Genomic DNA, 14,614 nt, shown 5'->3' with positions numbered 1-14,614 from the left:
AACATTCAATGAGGCAGTTTACGCCTCAGGGTCACCTGCTGCCACCAACTTATTGCCTGAGCAGTCTATATCCATTGTGCCTGACGGTCTGGCGAGATCTAGGTCCTCAGTGGACGCCAGAATATCCACCGCATCCTCAGACACAGAGCTTGTACGTAGCGGTGGAGTGGGTGCCACCGCAACCTCCTTGAGCTTAAAGGTCTTCGTTTTGGGTTTCTCTTGCTGCTCCTTGTGTTTCCCTGGCTGGGAGGACTTCACTGGCTCAGTCTCCAGGATTGAGGATGAGCATGAATATCTATGATGAGCTGCTTTTGAGTTCTTCAGCCAATGGCGGGTTTCATCTTTCCCACTCGCAGAAACCTAGGAAGGGAGTGACCCAAGGGACCCCTTCCTAGCAAAAGAAGCCGAAGATTTGCGCTTCTCCACCTTAGAAGTGGGGACAGATGTCTCTGATGATGCTCTCAAAGTAGGTGGTGCGGCAGCAACAGGGAGGAAAATGCCCCCAACCATCATGGGGGCAGGTGTAGTCTTCCATCTCTGAGAGGTGACTGGGGTTGGCAGAGCTGATGGTGTCAGAACTGTTGTAGCCGCAGCGTAAAACGATGTCATATGTACAGGTTGCAGGTGTTCACATTTCCTCTTAGCCTCAGTGTAGGTCAGTCGGTCCAGGGTCTCATGCTCCATGATTTTCCTTTCTTTCTGGAGAATCCTGCAGTCTCCCAAGCAAGGCAAATGGTGCTCTCCGCAGTTGACACAGATGGGAGGTGGGGCACATAGAGTATTGGGATGTGATGGGCGTCTGCATCTCAGCATGTGACGCTGGAAGTACAGCGGGAAGACATATAGCCGAACTTTCAGAACTTAAAGCACCGCATCAGGGGAGGGATATAGAGCTTTACATCACAGCAGTAGACCATCACCTTGACCTTCTCGGATAATGTATAACCTTCGAAGGCCAGGATGAAGGCACCAGTTGCAACCTGATTATCCCTCGGACCCCAGTCGACATGCCAGTCGAAATGTACACCTCGCTGCTCTAAATCGGCACACAGCTCATCGTCAGACTAAAAAGAAGGTCCCTGTGAAATATGATACCCTGGACAATATTTGAGGTCTTATGGGGTGAGATGGTTACAGAAACATCCCCCAGCTTGTCACAAGCGAGTAACGTCCGTCACTGGGCAGAGGGTGCTGTTCTGATCGAGGCTGACACAGATCTCATTATGGACGAGTCCTCCACCTCCCCAAACTTGTCCTCTAGATGCTCAACAAAAAACTGAGGCTTCATCGTCATGAAAGATTCCCATCAGCTCTCGAACATACAAGGTACCGGCGCGAGTAAGATCTGCTGCCACCCTTAACCATACGTTCCTCCCATGGTATGACCAGGGAGGGGCACGATTTGGAGTCTTACTTCTGTGTTTTGAATTGAGCTCGTGAATGCTTAGAGACTGATGGTGTTTCACCACCAGCAAGAGATGGCCATTGCTGGGAGTCCCGACGTCTCAGGGGAATGGGCATCTACATCTTGGCATACGTGGGGAGTTAATGGCTCAGGCATCAGCAGAGCAATCCCTGTGAGGTCAGGGGGCTACAAAAAACAGGGTGCATGGCGGCCCCACCACTATGGGCTGGCTACCGTGCTGATATGAGGTGCAATGAAGTCTGTGGTCATCGAAGGCGCAAAACACGACACTGCATAGTGCATGGTGGAAAACACACCCAGGAAGGTATCCTCGCCCAAGAGACGGAGAATGGGCAGGACTGAAATGCGACAACGAGAAAGTGGGCTAAAGATCTCAATGCAAGATGGACACAATGCACCATGTAAGGCGTCCTTCCCCAATTGGCTCGCTCTTCGGGAAAATTTTGAAAAATGGAGGTCAAACCCTACAGGGGACCATCACATAAAGGGGCGAAACATATTAGATTCCTTTTGGTCACCTCTTACGACAGGCAGGAATATCTCGGGCCTATTCTAACCCCCGGACCCGCAGGGGGGTCTTCGAGGTAATTCATAATGCTCAAACACAACATATGGACAAAATCCTGCTGCATATCGACTTTAATGATATGGGTCTGTAATTTAGTGGATTACTCCTATTGCCTTCCTTGAATATTGGTGTGACCTGTGCAACTTTCCAGTCTTTGGATAAAGATATTTTGTCAAGCGAGCGGTTGTATATGATTGTCAAGTACGCAGCTACTACATCAGCATACTCTGAAAGGAACCTAATTGGTATACAGTCTGGACTCGAAGACTTACTTTTATTAAGTGATTTGAGTTGCTTCACTACTCTGAGGATCTCTACTATTAAGTACTCATATTGGCAGCTGTTCTTGATCAAATTCTGGAATATTTACTTCGTCATCATTGGTGAAGCAATTTCAGAAGGCTGTTTTTAGTAACTCTGCTTTCGCAACACTGTCGTTGATAGTACTGCCATTCATTGAGGTAAAAGAGAAGAGTGGTGGCATTATGTCACAAACTAGAAACCAATGTTTGCATCGTAACAAGCCCAAAACATAAGGTTCACTGCCTTCACATCCCCATAGTTAACCACGGTGCCATTTCCCCATGATGTCATTGACTGTGTCATATTACTGGAGCAAATATGCAATTAAGAACAGAAAATGTTCAAAATTGCTTTCCTGACACTTTGTTATTCATGTAAGGTCTGTAACTTTTAGCGTTTAAAACAGTTGTTGCATGCACATGACAGAAATAACGAACAAGAAGCACTCGTAAACAGTAGTCTGCATATGTTTTGGTCCATTTAAAATGCTGGCAGGCCCTGCCCACTCTAGCTTAAAAACATCATACAGCACAAGTCTGTAAAGCCATCTCCCTTCTTTTTTTTTGCCTCCATGTTTCTACTGCTATCACACAGAGGAGGCACTATTTGTATCTTTCTGCTAGCATACTTTATGTATGATCAGAATCTCCCTGGATTTTCTGCCAGGTTTCACAACAAAGTTCCATTGTGGAAACTATTATAAGCATCCTGCATTGAAGTCACGTGGGCTCATGAACTAACTGCTCAAAATAATTATCATAGAATGCGTTTAGCATAATTTTGGATGATGTTTTATAGGTACGACTATATTTAAAATGTGTATTTACGCCAACATATCAAGGGTAACTTAAAGTCACCACCAACTATAATCATATGACTCGTGTCTATGTCTGAAATCAAACTCAAGTTATTTTGTCAGCAGTTGTATCATCCGAGATGGGAGGTCAGTAAAAGGATCCAATTATTATTTATTCTGGTTGCCACGAATGACCTCTGTCCATACTAAATCAATGAAATATCTACTTCAATTTCAGTACATGATAAACTTACTTGTAACAGCAACAAACACGCCACTGCCAACGGTGTACAGCCTATCCTTCCGGAACACTGTAAAATTGTTCACAAAAATTTCAGCTGAACTTATCTCCGGCTCTAGCCAGATTTCACTGCCTATAACAATTTGAGGATCAGAGCTTTCTACTAGCACTTGGAGCTCTGATACTTTCTCAATACATCTACAACAATTTACAACTGTTGTACCAATGGTTCATGTATCTACATTCTCCCTGTTCGACCTGCACCCTTTTTATGTTTTCCCCAAGACACTCTAAGCTAAAAAACCAGCCTAGTCAATGCAACACAGACCTGTTATCTGCATAGTGACCTACTGTGTGTAGAAGTCTGCTGCCAACTTTACTTACTATTGGACTAAGATGAACATTCCATTTCATATTTCCACAAATTTTGAAACCCAGATATATTTACAAGTTGTCTGATAGACTATTTACAAGTTGTCTGATAGACTGTGACTCACTGATATTGTAGTTACAGGAGTCAAGTTTCTGCATTTGGTGAAGAGCATATTTGTGTTTCTGGACATTTAAAGAAAGTAGCCAGTCTCTGTACCAGTTTGAAATCTTATCAAGCCCTAACTGAATATTTGTGCAGCTTCTTTGTATAGTACTTTATTATAGGTAACTCCATCATATGAAAAACTCTAGGTTACTATTAATATTGTTTGGCAGGTTATAAACACACACTAGCCCTAACACACTTCCTTTTGACACACCTCACACTACTACTTCCAGTAAGTCCATCAAACATAACATACTGTGTTTGAATTACCACAAAATACTCAAACCAGTCACAAATTTTGTTTGATACCTGTAGGTGTGACTCCATGGTGAAGTGCGAGACTTTGGATTCAAAGGCCTGAAGAGTTCAATTCCTGAACAGTCATAGAACTTTCATCTGTCACTTACCACTTCTTTCACCTCTGGCTGGATAAGTCAGTTCAAAGTTCTGAGGTAGGCAACAATATACTACTTCCAATAGGACCATGTCTAATAAAGAACTGTGGTGTTTAAAATGAAGTTTTGCATTGATGACAGTTTTACTGTTATGATTCTAGTTTTGATCATGAATGTTGATGTAACACTTTACCTTTTGGAAGTAATGAAATACTGCATCCACCTGGCAGTCTCCTTCCACAGATTTCAAGACACCTCGTGAGAATGAAAAAGGAGTTAGGTTTGGTATGCCCACTGAATGGCACAGAAAAAAGCCACTCTGTTCAAAATATATCATTATATTTGAGGTCATAACACATTCTATGGTTCTACAACAGAGGGATGTCAATGATACTGGTTGATGGTTTTGTAGATTACTTCAGCAACAGTTCATCTTGCTTTCTTCCGACCTCTGTCTGCAGTTTTTGGTTTGAGGGGTCTACTTTATGCTTCGACTGAAACGAGCACTAAATCAATCATTTCTACAGATAATCTGACCTAGGCTCTGCCGACTCCTGGAGCTTTGCTAACATTTAGCTATTTCAGCTATTTCTCATCAGCAATCCAAGCTATATTGACAACCTCTGCATTTCAACTTTAGGACTCTAGGAGTGTAACTTGGTAGCTGACTTGGATGCTCCATCTGCTGCAACGATGTTCAGCCTCTTACTTATACAACATGCAAATTCGAACATGTCAAACCATAAGTCTCTATAAACCCAAAGAGTAATTGTAATGTAATAAATTATAGTCTTGAGACAACCATATTTTCACATCATCATTAGACAAGCACAATTTTAAATATACCAGACTTGTAATTGTAAGGAAAAGATGGGTTGCTACTCACCGTAAAGATGACATGTTGAGTTGTAGAGAGGCGTAACAAAAAGACAGTTACACATTTGGCTACCAGCCAGAGCCTTCTCCAGAAGAGGAAACACACACACACACACACACACACACACACACACACACAATAGGTTGAGGCCAGGATTATTCCGGGAGCAGAGAACATGTTGTACAGGTAACTTCTCTCCACATAGTCCAAGCCGGTGGTAGAGGGGAAGATCCAAATGGCACAGGTTGTGAAGCAGCTGTTAAAATCAACTACGTTATGTTCAGCTGCATGTTGTGCCACAGTGTGGCCTGCTTTACTCTTGGCCAGTTTGATGGTGACTGTCCACCCTGGTGGACAGCTTGCTGAAGGTCACACCAATATAAAAAGCTGTGCAATGATTGCAACAGAGCTAGTACATGACAAGGCTGCTTTCGCAGTTGGCCGGCCTTTGATGGGATAGGATAAGCCTGTGATAGGACTGGAATAGGAAGTGCTGGGTGTGTGGATTCGGCAGGTCTTGCACCTGGGTCTTCCACAGGGTTATGATCCCTGTGTAAAGGGAATGGCATTGGGAGCGGCATAAGGGTGGACTAGGATGATGTGGAGGTTGGTTGGTGATGGAACACCACTTTAGGAGAGGGTGGGAAAGATCTAGGGTAGGATATCACTCATTTCAGGGCATAATGATGGGTAATCAGTGCCCTGACAAAGGATGGTTCAGTTGTTCCAGTCTGGGGAGGTATTGGGTGATCAAGGAGGCACTCCTTTGTAGCTGATTCTTAGAGGTGGTTGGAGGTTTGGGGATGTGAGGGAAATAGCTGTTTGTGGACTAGGTCTGGGGGATAATGCCTGTCTGTGACGGCCTTGGTGAGACCCTCAGCATCCTTATCACTGCAGTTATGCCATCCCCAGGTGGTCAGGCTGTATGGAAGGTATTTTTGGCATGGAAGGGATGACATCTGTCGAAATGCAGGTACTGTTGATGGTTGGCGGGTGTAATGTGCACAGAGGTGTGGATGGAACTGTCAGAGGAGGGAGGTAGCCAACATCCAGGAAGGTGCCACACTGGATTGAGGAGGATCCAGTAAAACAGATGGGAGAGAAGGTGTGGAGGTTGTGAAGGAATTAGTGTAGGGTGTCTTGGACCTGAGTCTACATCATGAAGTTATCGTCAATGAATCTGAACCAGACTAAGGGTTTGGTATTTTGTGAGGCTAGGAAGGTCTCCTCTAGATGGATCATAAACAGGTTGACAAATGAAGGTCCCATGTGGGTGAACATAGCTATGCCATGGATTTGTTTGTATACTTTCCCTTCAGAGGGGAAGTAGTTGTGAATTAAGTAATAAGGTGAAGGAGGAAAAAGGTAGTGGGTTTGGAGTCTGAAGGACGTTGGAAAAGGTAGTGTTCAATAGCGGTAAGATCATGGGTGAGAGATGTTGGTGTACAGGGAAGCGGCGTCAACAGTGGTGAGTAGGGATACACGAGATAAAGAGATGGAAATGATGGTGAGTCAGTGAAGGAACTGATAGATATCTTTGACATGGGAGGCCAAATAAGGGCAATTGGTTGCTGGTGTTGGTCACTGAGGGCCGATATGCTTTCAGTGGGGGCACAATAACCAGATAAATTGGGGCATCCAGGACTGTTCGGTTTGTGGATTTTGGGGTGCATGTAGAGGGTGGGTGTGATGTGCGTTGTGTGTTATAGATGTGACAACAGAAATGGATTCAAAGGAAAGGTTCTGGGAAGGGTCTAAGGCTTTAAGTAGGGACTGGAAGTTACGTTGGACTTCAGGGATAGGATCACTCTGACAGAGGATAGGTAGAAGAGTCAGATAGTTGTCAGAGGCCTTCTGCAAGATATTCAATGCAATCCACGACAGTGGTGGAACCTTTATCTGCATGTGGGATGACTGTCAGAATTTGTTTTGAGGTTGTGTATGGCTCTCCTTTATTCTGCTGAATGGTTGGTGTTCTAAAGAATGGACCTGAGGAAAGATACTGAGGCCAAGTTGAAGGTAAGGAACTCATGGAATGTGACTAGGGAGTGGTTAGGTGGGAGCAGGGAGGATCACAGATGGATTGTGTTATGATGAGACACATCTCTCTCTCAGAAAATTCAAACACAGTCTTTTAGAAGAAGAATGACTTACAGCGCATTAAAAGTTTCAATGGCTACAAGAGGCCAAACACAGCAGGGTGAAAGTGTTGAAAGAGGACAAGGATATGGAAATAGTCAGTGTGACAGTAGTCATAGCAATTACACACAAAAAACATATGACCATGGTCCACGATGTTTTGATTGTCAAGGGCACAGACCTACTGGAAAATATTGACTACCATTTGGTAATCACATTTCAAACAGTTAGCTAACAAACCATAAAAAGGAGGCAGACAAAAGAGCTTCAAACACTGTAACAATAACTGCTAGTGAACGTTCATTACTGACAGCAAAACACAATGACAAAATGTCCTCCTACAAACGAATTAAATGTGATCATGTTGGACACTGTTACATATTCACAGGCAACGTACACAACATTATGGGAAAACAAAAGGGGCAATGTGTGGATCTCGGACAGTGGAGCAACAGACCACTGGAGTTAACAACGTGAAAAATTTGTCACTTTCATCAAAGGTGAGGTCAGTAAACGCAGCTGGTGGTGGATATTTAAAAGTACTGGTTTTGGCATTGTAAGAAGTTTTACATTCCAGGCATTATGTGTAATTTGATTAAAGTCCCTCAGGCAATTAATCTTTAACAAAATAGCTGCACTAGTAGCATAAAATAAAGTGGGGAAATAATTGTGGAAGATCCAAACAAAGGCAATTTGTACTACATTAGTGAAGACAACTCCAGCATTTCAATGCATGAACATGGCCCTGTTGCAAATCTTATCACTGGTCAGGAAATGAATTTATGGCACGAATGGCTAGGCCACGTCCACTTTGATAAAGCTAAATGTACAATTAGATGGGCCATATTTTATGGAAATATTTGGCCAAAATAATGTTACTCTCAACATTGCTGCAATGTGACTGCAAATAGAAGGCAATTTTGCAATATGGATGGGCAATACATCTGATGTTTCAGGTAGCTGTGGACATATTGCAGTCAGGTTGCTATGTTGCCCACCAAGAGTGGAGAGTATTTCAAATTGCCGGGCAGTACCTCTCTCTGTTCTTGTCAGTAAATGTTTCTCTCTAATTCTCACCTCCATCTCCTACTTCTCTCACTAACATCATTGCACTCACATGTCTGAGCAAAAATCTATGCCGTTTTACTCTTGTTATTGAGGTTTGCAATTTTTCTATGAATTGCTTGGACAAGATATTTGAAATCTTTTTTTTTAACATTTTACTAAAATTCTGGGACAGACATGTATCCAGCATCAATTGAAAAGTTGAATTATATGATTCATTCTGACTAATTAAGAATGGATGCATCCAGAAAGCCCAATTCCTCTTCTTGTTCTTTCTAACAAATTTATTATTTGTGCGATTTAAAAGCAGGAGAGTCACAACTCACATCCATCAGCTCACTTTGGGCCATTTTGTGGCAACAGTATGGCCCAGCGAAAGCCCCAGAACATGTCAAGAATCGAGAAGAACTGACAGTGAAGAGCGACGGGGTTAACGGAGTCCTTAGGGCCATGCAAAAGGTCTAGACGAAGCTGTGGCTGAGGTGTACACCATGGAGGCGTACGTGAATGGACCGCAAGTAGAGGTGGTAAAGGGACGAACTCCAGTTCGGAGGGAAGGGACCACATGCGAACCACAATCATTAGCCCCGATCTGGGCCGCCGATGCGGGAGATGGACTTCCACAGGCAGGAAAAGGACACGGTAATTCGGATGTGCAGGGGAACTTTGAATGAGCGCTGCGTAACTGGTGAGCAGTTGTGCATGTCTGATCTGCAGTGGAGGGACACCAGCCCCCACCAGCACTCTGGTCACCAGACTCGTCCTAAAAGCTCCTGTCGCTAATCGAACCCCACAGTGGTCCACCGGGTCAAGTAAATGCAATGCTGAAGGCGCTGCCGAACCATAAACCACACTCCCATAGTCAATTCAGGATTGGACAAGGGCTCTGTAGAGCTGCAGCAGCGTACAGCAATCTGCACCCCAATTGGTGTTGCTGAGGCAACGGAGGGCATTGAAGTGCTGCCAGCACTTCTGCTTAAGCTGACAAAGATGAGGGAGCCAAGTCCTAGGAATTGATATGTCTCCACTACAGTGAGTGGATCACCTGGACAAAGCAGGTGAGTGTATGAGTAACGGGGGAATGCAATATATATAACAGTTCAACCAAATGCTTCCAAGTACTGTGTGCTGTATGCTTTTGGAGCATGGAATGTCACAAAATTTCTGGGATGAAGCAATAGCAGCAGCAAATTACTTGTGAACACTATGGCCAACAATAGCAAATGATGGAGGAAGTCCCTGTAAACAATGACACGAACGAGAACCAAACACTGATCATCTGTGGTTATTCACATGTTGTGCAGGGGCAAAAATGAAAAACCAGCATAACAAATTGGAACCAAAAGGACAACCTCATGTAATGGTTGGGTATTCAGAAATTGTTAAATTCTGCTGATTAATAATTGCCAGAGATAATGTATATGATGAAAATATCTTTCAAGCAAAACTGAAAGAAGTGCTACAAAAGTTGTTGATCTGAAGATCAGAAACACCACAAATGATTGTGCATTAAAGAATATATAAATTATGGAAACGAGAGAAGCACCAGACAACTAGCAAAGTGAAGATTGGGATACATTCATGACTTCCACACACTTTGACACACAAAATGAGAATGGAGGACAGGGTGAAAGTGCTGAAAGTGATTACTTCACAACAGATGATAACTCTGAAGTACAAATGCTTGCAATAAACGAAAACTACAGAACACATTCTGAGCAACAAGTCAACCCACCGAAATGGCTACTGACTATAAGACAAATAAAAGAAGAATGTGTGTGTAGTTGAGAAGGAGAGCAAACAGAGAGAAAAAGATCCACAGACACACAGAAAGCTGTGCCAGCTGGCGATAAAACCAAACGGCAAGAAGCAATCAGAAGTACTGGGAAACACAAAACAAAACAAAACTTGGATACTTATATCAACAAAAATAATCAATGTTTACATAAAATGGAGTATGAGTAGATAAAAATATTCTCACCAAGAAGCAGCAGTAGAGAACACACAAAAAAATACGAAAATGCGCAAGCTTTTGATACCAGTAGCTCCCTCTGGCAGGAGGCTCAAAGGGAAACGAAGAGGGATGAAGGAAAGGAATGTCAAAGTTAAAAAGGTGGTGAGAGTTATGGAGAAGTCATCCAGAACCCTTACTTACACTTACTAGATGGGATGAGGGAAAAGACTTATTGTTGGTGTCTGCGCTGTACAAGATTTGAGAACTTAATGGTGGGCAATACGTAATAAGCAACGTAGTAATCTCAGTACTCATTAATTTTTTGCTTATTACCCTACCTTTACATTCTCAGATTTTAAATCTCACCCCGTGTAACCACCAACAGTCAGCCTTTCTTTCTCATCCCGTCCAGTAAGTCTCATCTGAACCAGGGTTCTGGGCAACTTTTCTGTACCTATTACCATTTCCTAAACCTTGTCAGTCCTTTTCTTCAATGCTCTTTCTTTCTTTTCTTTAATAGGAGCAGTCACTGGCTCCGAAAGATGGGCAGTTCCATATCTTTCATGTGTGCTGTCTCCTGCTGCTGCTGCTGCTTGGTGAGCAAATGTGGACATTTGTACCACAAACTAACAAAACCAGAAGATACAAACAAAATGGGTTTTCATGTGCAAATGTTATTAAAATAGGACAACTGCTAGAGTATGAGTGGTAGCTTTAGGTAATGAGCAAAGCCCAGGAACTAATTCTGGGAAATGTTACAGTCCTGTGGTAAAAATGGAAAGTATGTGACTACTAATGGGAATAGCAGTTGAATGAAACTGGAAAATTCATCATTTAGATGTCATCGTGACATATTTGATGGCTGACGAAAGAGACTGTTTCATTCTGCTTTAGGGCACAAAAACAACTGAGGTCATTAGCTTCCATGTAATAACCTTACAACACTAAAACAAAAAAGTTAAAAGCAACTACAAGTTAAGCACAATAGACAGAAGGAAAGAGAACTACAAACAAGGTCTACCTCTTGGAGAAAGGTCCACAAAAGACACTGCAGAGACAGTGGAGGTTCCAAACCAAAGACTGAATGTCCTTTGCCATACTGCTACGATGGATAGAAAGTAAAATGCAGTCGACAGCAGACACCCCCCCCCCCCCCACCCCTCCCCTGGAGATAGCAATAAGATCCACAACAACATCATTTTCTATAGTACGTCAGAAATCACAGAATGGACCTTGGAGCCAGAGAGCCAACGGTGGTTGCCCCCTGCAACTGAAGAGGGAGTAAAACTGTTAGAAGAACAAGTAAATGAAATCTAGCTAGCTTCTATGCTATCAAAAAGAATGCGATGGTACTGCGCACGCAGCTGTTTATAATGAATACATTTCACCATTGTAGAATGACTGTCAAAAACACTGCACGTCTCCGGATGAATTGTATCGTGGCATGTCTCAGTCGACCAGGGGACTGGGACATGGCATGCTGAAAATGAAGTGCAAACATTCATGAGATACTCTACCTGGTCATCACAACTGGGGAAATGTTTTTTGTTGAAGGTTGCCAGTCAGCCTTAGGAAGCTGCCAATTGGGTTTACGTATAGGTGGGGTAGGGGGTCAGCAAACAAATAGCCAAGGGAAATAGTTGCTCAAGTACTTGTCAGAGAGAACGGACCACTCAAGATGACAGGCCAGCTGGGCAGTGCAAAATGAGAGGTCCAAATGGGAGTAGGTGCACTTGGAGTTTGAAAGGAACATGGGTTCTCCAGTGTTAAGATAGATGCAGCTTAGCTGATTGAGGTAAGCCAAAACAGAACCTCTTGGACAGATTCTGGAAGAGCCCCGAAGGGGATGGTGCACATTAAAGTCACTGAGCAGCAAAAAGGGGTGAGGAATTTGACCAATAAGCTGGAGGGAGTCCGCCTTGGTGTCATCAAATGATGGGGGAGTGCAGATGCTGAAAAGATAAAAGGTGAAATGAGGAAGGATAATGCATACTGCATTAACTTGCAGTGTGTGTGTTCGGTGCGATGGCTTGGGTATGAATGTCGTCCCGGATGAGAAGCATGACTCCCCGATGAAATGGAATGATGTTCTTGGGGGAAGGTCAAAGCGGACCAGAAGGAAATGCTGGAGGTCGAAGCAGTCGCGAGGACGCAAATTTGTTTATTGGAGGCAGAAAATAAGAGGACACTGCGATTTCAAGAGCAGCCTCTTTGTCGGATCTAATGGCGCAAATTTTCCACTGGAGAAGAGTCATAATGGGGAATGGGAAGCAGAGAACAAATGAAGGGTAGTCACCTTGCTGCCGAGTGCCAGCTTTCAGAGACTCTGCTACAGGTCACAAAGGCTGGAGGATCCTTTTCCATGATATCCACAAAGGTGCCAAGAGAAATGGTAGGTGGTGTGCACCTGCGACACAGTGGTCGGCTGGCGAGTGTGTCACATGGCGACACCGTGAAAGAAGATCTCCAAGTCGACGAAGGAGAAGTTTGTTTGCTTTTGACTTCTTGGAACCTTTCCGGCTAACAGAGGAAGACTCCAACATTTGTTGATTGGAAGGACATGAGCATCCCTACCCCAGGTTACAAATCTGGCCGGGAGTCAATAGGACATTCAAGTGTGGTTGTAACAATGATACTGCTAGCAGCACATAGGGTTCAGAATGCACAGTCAGACTGTGATAACTTCATAGCCTGCTTTGATCTTTGACAGAAGCACCGCTGAACCAAAAGTGAGAAAAAGAGTGCATGTGGGTACTAAGGACGCATCTACCATTTTCATTGCGACCCCCCACCCCCATAAGGGGGTGCACCTGCCTTCGGTGATTGTTCACACCTCCTAAAAACCTGACAGATGGACGAACCGGCTATCTGGGAAGGTACCAGTTCAGGCAATTGCCCCTCCCTGGCCTGTACCAGGTGGTATGTGGAATGCTACCTGTCAATCCGGAGCTGGGAATTACCGTTCCCAGTCACCTGTTACGCATTAGACACGTGGGCTCGAAAGAATCAAGCATACTGCTGTAAAGATTTTCTTTGTGCAAGGGGAGCCAACAGTGTAAGTTTGGAATATACTGCAAGTGAGAACAATGTCACTGTCTGATTGACTGATAAAAGCAACTGACTGACTACAGTTGGAAACTCATTCGAAGTTGAAGGGGAGAGGGGAGCTCAGTGATGTCCGGTATCTTTCTTGTGAACTTCAAAGTACACACTATTATCTTCTTTCAATGATGTATTGTGAAACTGGGAATCTGTATGTATGTTAACATATTCGTGTTCTTTCAACTATTATGTGCTGTGAGTTTGTGTGTTCTGCATGCTGTTTTTCTAAATGTGATTCAACTTTCAAACCATTTGGTCTATGTAGTTTCAACAAAAGGTATTTTGTAATGTTTTGCACTATATCTTTTTATGTCCCAAACTTACAAAACTTTAATTATCCCAATTGATTGTTAGATTATTGAAGTATCCTTCAATGATGACAGTATGATTGGGGAACATAGACATTTGCAAGCCGAAGTCATCTCTAAGGTTTTCGGCTACATCTGTCAGTCAACCTTTTGGTCTATATAATTGAACCATAAGACCGCCATTTATACTGAGTAGTGCCTTAACATTTTCACATGATACACTTATCCTATTATTAGTTGAAACAGAGAGGATATCTCCATGTAAGTTTACCTTTCTGGAGGAGGAAACTATTCATCAATGGGCTATGTCCTATTGTCAACCTAACAGGAGTAACTTCTTTCCAATAGTGTGTTTAATAACCGGTTCACCATGGTGTTGATTGTCAGCAGCTTCTTGTTTCCTACTTGCAACTACCCTTTTTCCAACTACCACATATTCCTTTTACTGAACAGCAAAATGACAGCTTGCTGCCAGATGGCACCTCACATTACAGAGACTCGTCTACGCACAACTCTGATTGCTTTGCCAGCTGAATTATTTTCCTGTTTACCTATCACTCTGCAGCAGAATGCCAATTCTTTGCCTTCATAATATATCTCATATAAGGCATTTTGGATATACTCTCTCTCTCTCTCTCTCTCTCTCTCTCTCTCTCTCTCTCTTTCTCTCTCTCTCTCTCTGTGTGTGTGTGTGTGTGTGTGTGTGTGTGTGTGTGTGTATTGTTTAGATTCATCACAGAGAACGTGGGTTTTTGTTTTAGCCTTGTTGTCCACAGGTCATACGAGGTGCGACAATAAAGTAATGAGACTGATGTGAAAAAAAAAGGTTGCTTACCATTTTAGTGAAGTTTAGTGTTGTCTCCTTCAAAGTAGTTTCCTTCTGACTGCACTCACTTTTTCCA

At 43.3% G+C, this 14,614-nt stretch overlaps 1 protein-coding gene across 1 annotated transcript in view; it reads right to left on the bottom strand.

Annotated features, from left to right (window-relative positions):
* Positions 1-14,614, bottom strand: part of LOC126100586 (protein abnormal spindle) — a 209,745-nt gene that overhangs the window by 57,643 nt on the left and 137,488 nt on the right. The gene's annotated exons all lie outside the window — the stretch shown is intronic.

The sequence above is a fragment of the Schistocerca cancellata genome, chromosome 9 (assembly GCF_023864275.1).
Source record: "Schistocerca cancellata isolate TAMUIC-IGC-003103 chromosome 9, iqSchCanc2.1, whole genome shotgun sequence".
Taxonomy (NCBI): domain Eukaryota; kingdom Metazoa; phylum Arthropoda; class Insecta; order Orthoptera; family Acrididae; genus Schistocerca; species Schistocerca cancellata.
Note: the sequence above shows the minus strand (reverse complement) of the source record. Positions and strands in the feature narration are given on the sequence as shown.